Here is an 11336-nt window from a genome sequence, read left to right as displayed (position 1 = left end):
CCTCCAAGAGCAGAGGTTTGTAGAACAATGACAAGTTTCCCTTAAGTGGATCACCCAAGGTTTATCGATCTCAGGGAGGAAGAGGTCAAAGATATCCCTCTCAAGCAACCCTGCAACCACAAAGCAAGAAGTCTCTTGTGTCCCCAACACACCTAATAGGTGCACTAGTTCGGCGAAGTGATAGTGAAATACAGGTGGTATGAATAAGTATGAGCAGTAGAAACAGCGCCAGAAAAGTGCTTTGCTATCCAGGACTGGCGTGTGGTTGATGGTGGTAATATTGCGGACAGTACAGATGCAGTAAAACAGTAAACAAGCAGCGATAGCAGTAATTAGGAAACAAGGCCTAGGGATTATACTTTCACTAGTGGACACTCTCAACATTGATCACATAACAGAATAAATAAATAGATGCTAGACTCTACACCCTCTTGTTGGATGATGAACACCACTAACTGTGTAGGATTACACGAACCCTCAATGCCGGAGTTAACAAGCTCCACAATATTCGATGTTCATATATAAATAACCTTAGAGTGCATGACAGATCAACATAACCAAACCAAGTACTAACATAGCATGCACACTGTCACCTTCACGCTACGAAAGGAGGCATAGATCACATCAATACCATCATAGCAATAGTTAACTTCATAATCTACAAGAGATCACAATCATAATCTACGCCAAGTACTACACGATGCACACACTGTCACCATTACACCATGCAGGAGGAATAGACTACTTTAATAACATCACTAGAGTAGCACACAGATAAATTGTGATACAAAACACATTGCAATCATAAAGAGATATAAATAAGCACTTCACTATGCCATTCATAACAGTGAATAAGTATTCTGTGAAATATAGCCTAAGAGACCCACACGGTGCACACACTGTCACCTTTACACACGTGGGACAAGGAGTCTCCGGAGATCACATAAGTAAAATCCACTTGACTAGCATAATGACATCTAGATTACAAGCATCATCATATGAATCTCAATCATGTAAGGCAGCTCATGAGATTATTGTATTGAAGTACATAGGGAGAGAGATTAACCACATAGCTACCGGTACAGCCCTTAGCCTCGATGGAGAACTACTCCCTCCTCATGGGAGACAGCAGTGTTGATGAAGATGGCGGTGGTGTCGATGGAGAAGCCTTCCGGGGGCACTTCCCTGTCCCGGCGGCGTGCCGAAACAGAGACTCTCGTCCCCCAGATCTTGGCTTCACGATGGCGGCGGCTCTGGAAGGTTTCTCGTACCGTGGCTTTTCCGTATCGAAGTTTTAGGTCGAGGGGCTTCTTATAGGCGAAGAGGCGGCGTCAGAAGGTCAACGAGGCGACGACACGCTAGGGGGGCGCGGGCCACCCCCAGGCCGCGCCGGCCTACCATCTGGTGGGCCTGTGGCCCCCCTCTGGCCTCTCTCGAGTGTTCTGGATGCTTCCGGGGATTCTAAGATGCTGGGCGTTGATTTCGTCCGATTCCGAGAATATTTCCTTACTAGGATTTCTGAAACCAAAAATAGCAGAAAACAGCAACTGGCCCTTCGGCATCTCGTCAATAGGTTAGTTCCAGAAAACGCATAAATATGACATAAAGTATGCATAAAACATGTAGATATCATCAATAATGTGGCATGGAATATAAGAAATTATCGATACGTCGGAGACGTATCAGTGGGCCAAAGAGATCAACATGTAGGAGCTCCAAGCATCTTGTGGTAGAGATGATAGTCTTGGCTTTGTGAGGAGCTCCATGCATCTTTCCTTGTACGCAAGCCCTACAAACACGATCCTTGCAAAAAGAGACATCTTCTTTTAGTCCGAGAATGTGACCACCCTTGTGGAGACTTTGCAAAGTCCTCATGTTGACATGGGCTAGTCGGCGATGTCATAACCAACCCTTGTCACCTTTGGCGAATAAGCAAAGAGCGGAAGATGTTGTCTTTCCGGAGAGATCAACAACATACAAACCATTCTCTACATATCCAACAAAAGCTACATTGAGTGTCTTGCTCCACAAGAGGACCACCATATGTTCATCAAAGAATGTGCATAATCCCATACGAGCAATTTGATGAACGGAGAGTAAGTTGTAACCAAGGGTCTCGACAAGGAGGACATTCACAAGTGAGATGTCGGGTGTTACCACCACCTTGCCAAGACCCAATACCTTAGAGCACGTGTTGTCGCCATATGAAACGGTAGAGAGAGAAGGCACGAGGTCGACAACAATATCCTTGCTTTCGGTCATATGACTTGTGGCTCCACTATCAACCACCCATTTAGCGCCACCGGAAGCATAGTCCTACAAGGAATCAAGTATTGGATTTAGGTACCCATTTTTCAATGGGTCCTAGCATGTTAGTAACAAGGGGTTTGGGAACCCAAATAGTCCAATCAACATTGTCCTTTGGAGGACCAATAAAGCGAGCACGAATATGTCCATAGTAATCAACAAAAATAACATGAGAAGGGTTGTTAGAGCCGGCGAAACCCGTCGAGGCGGAGTTGGACACTCCATCCCTTCTTGAGCTAGCATTGCTCCCTTCACGGTTGGTCTCCATGTTCTTCTTGTCCATCTTCTTCTTGGTCCTCCTCTTCCTCTTTCTCTTTGGATTGGTAGCCACTCCTCCTTCATTGCAAGAGCCCTCTTTGGCTCTATCTTTGGCTTCAATGATTCCTTCCAAGTACTTTGCTTGAACTTGGAGTCTCTCCACCTTGGCCTTCAAGCGATTGACTTCATCTTCATGTTCCGGGTGTGGATGGCAAATATCGAACACTTGGACCTCCTTTGCCTTGTTCACCCGGAAGTGTTCCATCAATGCTTATTCTTGGAGAGCGTTCAACTTCATGAGCAAGCGCTTGTCATTTTCCATCTTGGCAATGTCACTCTCATGAGTGCAACATGCACGGTCCTTGCTCAAGGGAAAGTACTCCTTCAATGTTTTTTCTTGCATGGAGTTGATCTCCATGGGCTTGGCTTCCCTTCTCTTCAAGGCGGCAATTTGCTCTTCATGATCACAACATGTATCTTTCTCCTTGCTCATGCGGAGACACTCCACCAACGACTCTTCTTGCTTGCTACTCAAACTCAATAGCTTGGCCTTGGTGATCTCAAGAGCGGCAATTTCTTCTTCATGGTTGCAACATGAGGTCTTCTCTTTGAACAAGCGGTAGTACTCATCCAAGGCTTCTTCTTGAAGAGCATTGACTTCCAAGAGGAGAGCATTGTGCCTCCTCAAGGAAGTAACTTGATCCACAAGCTCATCATGGGAAGAATCGGGGTCTTCATCGTCTTTTGCTTTGTTGGCTTCCTCGAGCGAGAGCATCTTCTTCTTGAGGTCACCAACCAACTCTAGAGCATGATCTCGATCCTTGGTGAGACGTGAAACAATAGCTTCATTCTTGTCTTCAAGCACAATGACACTAGCTTCAAGAGACATGCGAAGATTCCTTTCATCATCAAGCTCCTCCTTGAGATTGGCGAGCTCAAAGGCCGTTTCCCTTTCCAACTTCTCCCTCTTCTCAATAAGATCTTGTGCCGCACCAAGTTGGGCTAAGAGAGCCCCAACATGGATCTTGGTGTCCCCCTTCATGTTAGTGAGAAAAGAATCCAAGGAATCCAAACCCATAATCTCACGTTTAACGGTGAGACTAGTGGCATCATCAATATATGAGGCATTAGTAGAGGATGATGGTTTGGAAGGGGATTTTACCTCCGTGGATACCTTTGCCATGAGACACCGTGCATTGTTGGTTGCGAGGTTCTCATTTGGAGAGTCGAAGAGGGAGGTAGAGGGAGTGGAAATGGCGATGGCGGCCACTCCCTCTCCTTCCTTGTTGGAGTGCTTGTCCTCATGCTCACCATCTTCATCGGAGGTGTACTCTTCACGGATGATGAAGGCTCTAGGCTTCTTGTTGGAGGAGACCTTGTCGTCATTGGACCTTGGGGAGAACTTGGAGAATCCCTTGGAGAGAGGCTTGTACCTATCCTTTGGGATAAGCTTTCCACCATGATCTTCTCTTCTCTCAAACATACAATCCGCGACAAAATGATTCTTGTCACCGCAATTGTAGCATGTTCTTCCCCTTGTCCTTTCTCTTGGGCTCTTGGAGGGTCTTCTTGGAGAATCACGTGATCTTCTTGGTCTTGTGTTTTGGGTCATGTTTCCATCCCAAAACTTCTTGGCGGCGAGAGCCATGTGCTCATGGTAGTTGAGCTTGAGATCATCCGAACCCCACTCAACGGGATCCTCATCACTTTCACTAGCTTCATGTACCTTCATCTTCAATGCAAGATTGGGCTTGCGGGAGTTGTGGGCGCGAGAAACAAGATCCTCCGCATTCTTCTTGGAGATGTCCATAGCGATGACTTCGCTAAGGACTTCATCGGATGTCATAGTACGGAAGGAGGCGTTTTGGCGGATGGCCGTCAACTTCACTTCCTCATAAGGGAGGAGAGCGTTGTAGAACTTGCGCTTGATCCAATAGTCATCCACGAACGTTGCTCCAAGATCTTGCATTTGCACGGCAAGAGCGATGAGGCGTCGGTACATTTCTTCGGGGGTCTCTCCTTCAATCATGACGAAGTTGTCGGCCATGTTATTCACTTCATCAAAGTGAGAGCTTTGGATGCTTGCATTGCCGAGGAAGAGCTTCTCAAGTTTGTCCCATGCTTCCTTGGCGGTCTTGAGCGAGCGGATATGAGCGCGGTCCTTGGGGGAGATGGCCATATGAATCATGTTGATGGCGGTGGCGTTGAGTTGGTCATCCACCACATCTCTCCTTGTCATCTTCTTGGGATCTCGTGGTGAATAGCCCTCCTCAATGATACGCCAAAGCTCGGTAGAAGCGCTGCGCACATGTGAACGCATTAAGAATTGCCAATTCTCAAAGTTGTTTGACTCGAGTAACGGTGGTGAACCATGCAACAAGATATGCGGCATCGGTATCGGAATGTTGATGGTGTAATCATTTGGTGGTGGCACCGCATGATAACTCCCTTGACGTTCCTCAACCGGTGTGTCATCATCCTTCCCTTTTGTTGAAGTGCCGGTATCCCCAAGCCCTTCCTTTTGTGTATCTTTTGTCGCTTCCGCGACAAAATCAACAAGAGGAAGGTTGTTGGCTTTTGGTGGTGGATCCTCGGCACTTGCTTTTGGAGGAGGGTTTGGTTTTTGAACCACCAACTCCATCATCATCGCCTTCATTTGGGCAACGATGGATGACTCCAATTTCTTGAGGTCATCCAACGTAGCCGTCGTGGAATCGATGGGCGATGATGGAGCGGGTGGCTCAAGGGAAGGTGACCCATTCACAACCGTCTCTTGTTCGGCCATTTCTTAGGCGGTAAAGCCCGAGCAAGAAAACCTTGATCTGATACCACTTGAACGGATCGTAGAGAACAGAGGGGGGGGGGGGTGAATGGCGCTACGGCAAATTTTAGTCTTTTTTAAGTTTTATGCAACAGAAGGTAAAGGTGTGACTTTTAGCAATGGGGGTGATCCTACAATGAAGCTAGAACATGTGCAACATGTAAAGGAATCAACAAGATAACAAAAGTGAGGAGCGAGACAACCGGGGGGACGCGAGGCGAGTCGAGGTTTGTTTCCCGCAGTTCCCTCCACTAAAGGAGGTACGTCTGCATTGAGGAGGTGCTAGTCTCACACAAGAGACTAGGCGGCCACACCACGAAGGAAGGCCTCACCCTCTTCCTCGAGAGAGCTCCACGGAGGTGCTCTCCCTCTTCCACTAAGGCACCGGTCGAGGCGGTGATTCCTTCAAAAGGTTGGGGCGAGCTCCACACACACAAGGATGCTCCCAACACCCTATGGAGCTAGTACATCACCAAGCTAGACTCCATAGCTGCACATCTCCAATGCTCCACCATAGGAACCCATCACCAATGCTCCACCATAGGAACTCTTCCAATGCTCCACCAAGAAACTCTCCAAGGCTCCACCAAGAAACTCTCCAAGGCTCCACCAAAGGAACTCCCCAATGATCCACCAAAGGAACTCTTCTCCAAGATCCACCAAAGGAACCCTACCACCAAGATCCACTAAGGAATAGCTAGTATTTGTGAAATCTCTCTTGGTAAAACTATAGATCGGGGTCTCCTCCACCTATCCTCAAAATTAGGGCAAGATTGGTTGGAGGGGGAAGGAGATCCACAAGGATTAAGCTCAGCAACAATGGAGGAGAGAGAAGGGGAAGAGATAAAATCGGGTGGGGAAGAAGGGGCCCTTAAATAGGCTCCTCCAAATCCAACTGTTACACCCAGTTTTGGCCTAAGCGGTACTACCGCTTTGGGGCAAGCGGTACTACCACCCTGAGTTCGAAATCACCCCAGATCTGGTCAAAGGACCCAGAGCGGTACTACCGCCCGCGGTACCGCTCGTGGTACCGCAATAGGGTCCAGAGCTTACTGGATCCAGAGCGGTACCAGGGCGGTACCGGAGCGGTACGACCGTAACTCGTTACGGTACCTCAAGCGGTACCTTGAGCGGTACTACCGCTCGTGAGCGGTACTACCGCCCCGGGTACTGCAGGGGTACCACAACTTGTTCTGGGGGACGAATTCAGCGCAGAACTCAGAGCGGTACCGAGGGCGGTACCTATAGGGGTAGCGGTACTACCGCTACAGGTACCGGTAGTACCGGCCTGGCTAAAACTGGTTTTCTTCCCTTTTTCTCTCCAACTTTGTTACCTCGCTAAACGCACACAAAACCGGAAAACCTATCAACTACGCTTCAGTCTTCTGATCTTGACGCGTCCGGCGAGGTCACCGTGTACTTGCAAATCTAACAATGATACTCAAGGCACACGGTGAGATTACTCAAGTGTTGTCATCAAACACACAAAACATGGGATATGAATTTTGCTCTTACACCTATTCTTTTTCATCCTCGGTGACTACATTGGAAATACAGTTTATTTCCTTCCTGCTTGTGCAAATTTTTCTCATGGGTGAGTAACATTCAATTCAACAGTTTGCACATCCAAACACGAATTTAAAATTATTGTCACCCTTCGGTTCTACTTCTAACAACAAATACCATACACATACAAACAACGGAATTGAAATTGGAGCAATTTCCTTTCCATCTTGGTTTTGCTATTGTATTCCAATTCAATTCCAATACTCAATTCACACAGTGAAATTCATTCAATAATTGTAGCAAGTCGTCATTAATTCTTCCAACAATGTTGATAGAGCTCTGCCGGGAACCTATATTGGTTTAACGATTTGTATGTTCCATTCCGAAGATTGCATCCTTCACTTCTTTCTCCAACGAAGGAGAGGTGGGGATATCATTTTCTTCATCCGAGACCTGAGAAGTAACCCCAGTCTAGCATTGATCCAAGAAAAGCGCACTCTCATCCGGAGAACCTGACGGGTTTTTATAGTAATTAGCGATTAATTTTTTTCGTCATTTTTTCCGATAAAAGGAATATATTAATATCAAGAGATACTAATTACACCCTGTAACAACGTAATACCATAATAGTAGTATGGATGCACACAACAAAAAAAAACAAAAAAAAACTAGGATAAGAAAAGTCATGCTATGGTATTCTAGCCTAGCTGCAGCAGTACATCCACCACCAAGATAACACTTGAACTCCAGACACTCCAAAAGCAACGCCTTCAAGAAGGAAATAGTGCACAAGCGTCGTCGTCGCCCGATCAAAAAGTCTAGGTTTTCACCCTGAAGATAGTTTTTCCCGCTCTCAAAATAATGCCTTCACCAAGGCCATTGTCAGGCACAACCAATTAAGGACAGGCCTTGGATTTTCATGTTGCATTGCTGGCTAGGGTTTATCAGATTATAAGATATCCCACGGTGTTTGTAAACACTCCCCGATATAGTGAAGTTTTGCTGGCTGGCGCCCGTAGTTTTTACCTCTCTTTGTTGGAGAGGGTTTTCCACGTTAAAATCTTGTGTTCCCTGTGTGTGTTCCTTTATCGTTCTTCGTTATTTGCTTGTCACATTTATAACAAGTGGTATCAGAGCCCATGTTTCAACCTAGGGTTTGCGACATGTCTTCCTTGAAGTATGATCTACCGCACCTGGATTACACCACAAGATTTTCTCTGTGACAAGTGAAGATGAGGGCGATCCTTACCCAATCTTCTGATTTGGATGAAGCTCTTGATGGTTTTGGAAAGAAAGATGCCAAGGCCTGGACCGACGATGAAAAGAGGAAAGACCGTAAGGCTTTTTCTTTAATTCAACTTCATCTATCCAACAATATCTTGCAAGAAGTGCTAGCTGAGAAATCCGCAGTGGCGCTATGGTTCAAACTGGAATCGATCTGCATGTCCAAAAATCTAACCAGTAAGATGCACGTGAAGATGAATTTGTTCTCGCACAAGTTGCAAGAAGGTGCATCAGTAATGAATCATCGATCGATCTTTAGAGAGATCGTTTCTGATTTGCTGTCCATGGAGGTAAGTTATGAGGATGAGGATCTCGCTCTTATACTGTTAGTATCATTGCCTAATTATTTTGCCAATTTTTGAGACACCTTGTTATACAGCCGTGATAAACTAACCCTTTCCGAAGTTTATGAGACCCTCCAGCAAAAGGAAAAGATGAAATCTATGGTGCAGGTAGAGGGTTCGTTATCTAAGGCAGAAGCACTGCAGGTCTATGGCAGGACCGAGAACAGAAACAACAACTACAATAGAGATAAGAGCATGACCGATAGAGGTCGCTCAAAGTCCAAGGAACGAGATGGTAAATTCTACAAGTATTATAAGAAAACTAACCACAATATTGATGATTGCTGGAAGTTGCAGAACAAAGAGAAAAGAAACGGTACTTCCCAACCGAAAAACAAATCTGATGGTGATGGTAAGGCTGTTGTTGTTTCTAGTGATAATTCTGATGGCGATTGCCTAGTTGTGTTTGCTGGTTGTGTTTCTGGTAATGATGAGTGGATCCTTGATTCTGCATGTTTGTTTCATATTTTCTGTAACAAAGACTGATTCAGTTCTTATGAGTTTGTGCAGAGTGGCGATGTTGTGCGTATGGGAGATAACAACCCACGTGAGATCGTGGGCATTGGCTCCGTTCAGATCAAGATGCATGATGGCATGACACGCACTCTCACAGATGTGAGACACATACCTGGCATGGTAAAAAATCTGATCTCTCTTAGTACCCTTGATGTTGATGGGTACAAACACTCCGGTTCTCGCGAAGTTCTGAAGGTATCAAAAGGTTCTCTCGTTCACATGATTGGTGATATGAATTCTGCAAAACTATATGTTCTTAGAGGTAGCACTTTGTCTGGTATTGTTGTTGTTATTATTACTGATGAGCATGATAAAACTAATTTGTGGCATATGCATCTTGGACATATGAGTGAACATGGCATGGCAGAATTACACAGGAGAGATCTGCTAGAAGGCTGTAATTTGAGTAAGTTTGAGTCCTGTGAGCACTTCATTTTTGGTAAGCATAAAAGAGTTAAATTCAATGCTTCCATTCATACCACCAAAGGGATTTTAGATTATGTGCATGCTGATGTGTGGGACCTTCTCGCAAGACTTATCTTGGTGGTACAAATTACATGCTTACTATCATAGATGATTACTCCAGAAAAGTGTGGTCGTTCTTTCTGAAACATAAATCTGATGTATTTGATGCTTTTAGAAACTGGAAAGTTATGGTAGAGAAGCAAACCGAAAAGAAAGTTAAATTGCTTCGTACTGGCAATGGCATGGAATTTTGTTCTACTATCTTTAATGATTATTGCAGCGATGAAGGCATTGTCAGGCACCACACCATCCCATACACTCCTCAACATAATGGTGTGGCGGAGGGGATGAACAGAACCATCATCTCCAAGGCTTGCTGCGTGTTGTCTAATGTTGGTATGCATAGACTTTTTTGGGCTGAAGCAGCCTCCACCGCCTGTTACTTAATAAACATGTCACCTTGTATTCCGCTTGATAAGAAAACTTCCATCGAGGTATGGTCTGGTTCACCTGCTGATTATTCACAGTTGAGAGTTTTCGGTTGCACTGCTTATGCTCATGTTGATAATGGAAAGTTAGAGCCTAGAGCTATTAAGTGCGTATTCCTTGGTTATGGTTCAGGAGTTAAGGCATACATGTTATTGAATCCTGAAACTAAGAAAGTTTTGCATTGCAGGAATGTTGTCTTTAATGAGGCTGTTATGTTTCATAAGAGTTTATCTACATATATTTCTTATGCTACTGATTTTTCTGATGTTTCTGATGATGAGCCACATAGGATTAGCATGCAGGTGGAGCACGTGGAGGATAAAGAAAATGAAGTTGCTGAAAATGATAATACTGTTGTTCAACACTCACCACATGTTTTACAGCAAACAAATAGTTCCATTGCTGCTGATAGAACGATGCGTAACAAAGGTCCACGTCCTTGTTTAATTGAAGAATGTAATCTTGTTCATCATGCTTTGAGTTGTGCTGAACAGGTGGAGCATGACACTGAACCTGCTACATAAGCTGAGGTTGTTGCATCCGTTGACCGCGTGAAGTGGATTTCTGCTATGCAAGAGGAGATGCAATCGCTTGACAAGAATGACACATGGGATGTCGTGCACTTTCCTAAACAAAAGAAGGTTGTCCGTTGTAAGTGAATATTTAAAAGAAAGTAAGGGTTTGTCTCCTAATGAGCCTTCGAGGTTTAAGGCATGGTTAGTAGCAAAAGGCTTCAGCCAAATTCCAGGTATTGATTACAATGATATTTTCTCTCCGGTTTTGAAGCATAGTTCCATTCGTGTATTCTTTGGTATTGTGGCTATGCATGATCTTGAGCTTGAGCAGCTAGATGTAAAGACTGCTTTTCTGCATGGTGAGCTTGAGGAGGAGATATACATGGACCAGCCTGAAGGTTTTATTGTGCCTGGTAAGGAGGATCTTGTTTGCAAGTTGAAAAGGTCCCTTTATTGTCCAAAATAGTCTCAAAGACAATGGTATAAAAGGTTTGATTCATTTATGCTTGCACATGAGTTTAAGAGATCTCAGTATGATAGATGTGTTTATATCAAGTTTGTTAATGGATCACCTATATACTTGCTGTTATATGTTGATTGCTGCCAAGAGCAAGAAAGAGATCACTACTTTGAAAGCACAATTAAGTAGTGAATTTGAGATGAAGGATCTTGGTGCTGCTAAGAAAATACTAGGTATGAAATTACAAGAGACAGAAAATCTAGTGTGTTATTTCTTAGTCAGCAAAATTACATTCAGAAAGTTCTTCATCATTTTAATATGCATGATGCAAAATCTGTTAGTACACCAATTGCGCCTCACTTCAAATTGTC

Source organism: Lolium perenne, chromosome 6, assembly GCF_019359855.2.
Source record: "Lolium perenne isolate Kyuss_39 chromosome 6, Kyuss_2.0, whole genome shotgun sequence".
Classification (NCBI taxonomy): Eukaryota; Viridiplantae; Streptophyta; class Magnoliopsida; order Poales; family Poaceae; genus Lolium; species Lolium perenne.
The sequence above is the reverse complement of the archived record's forward strand: the minus strand, read 5'-3'. Positions refer to the sequence as shown.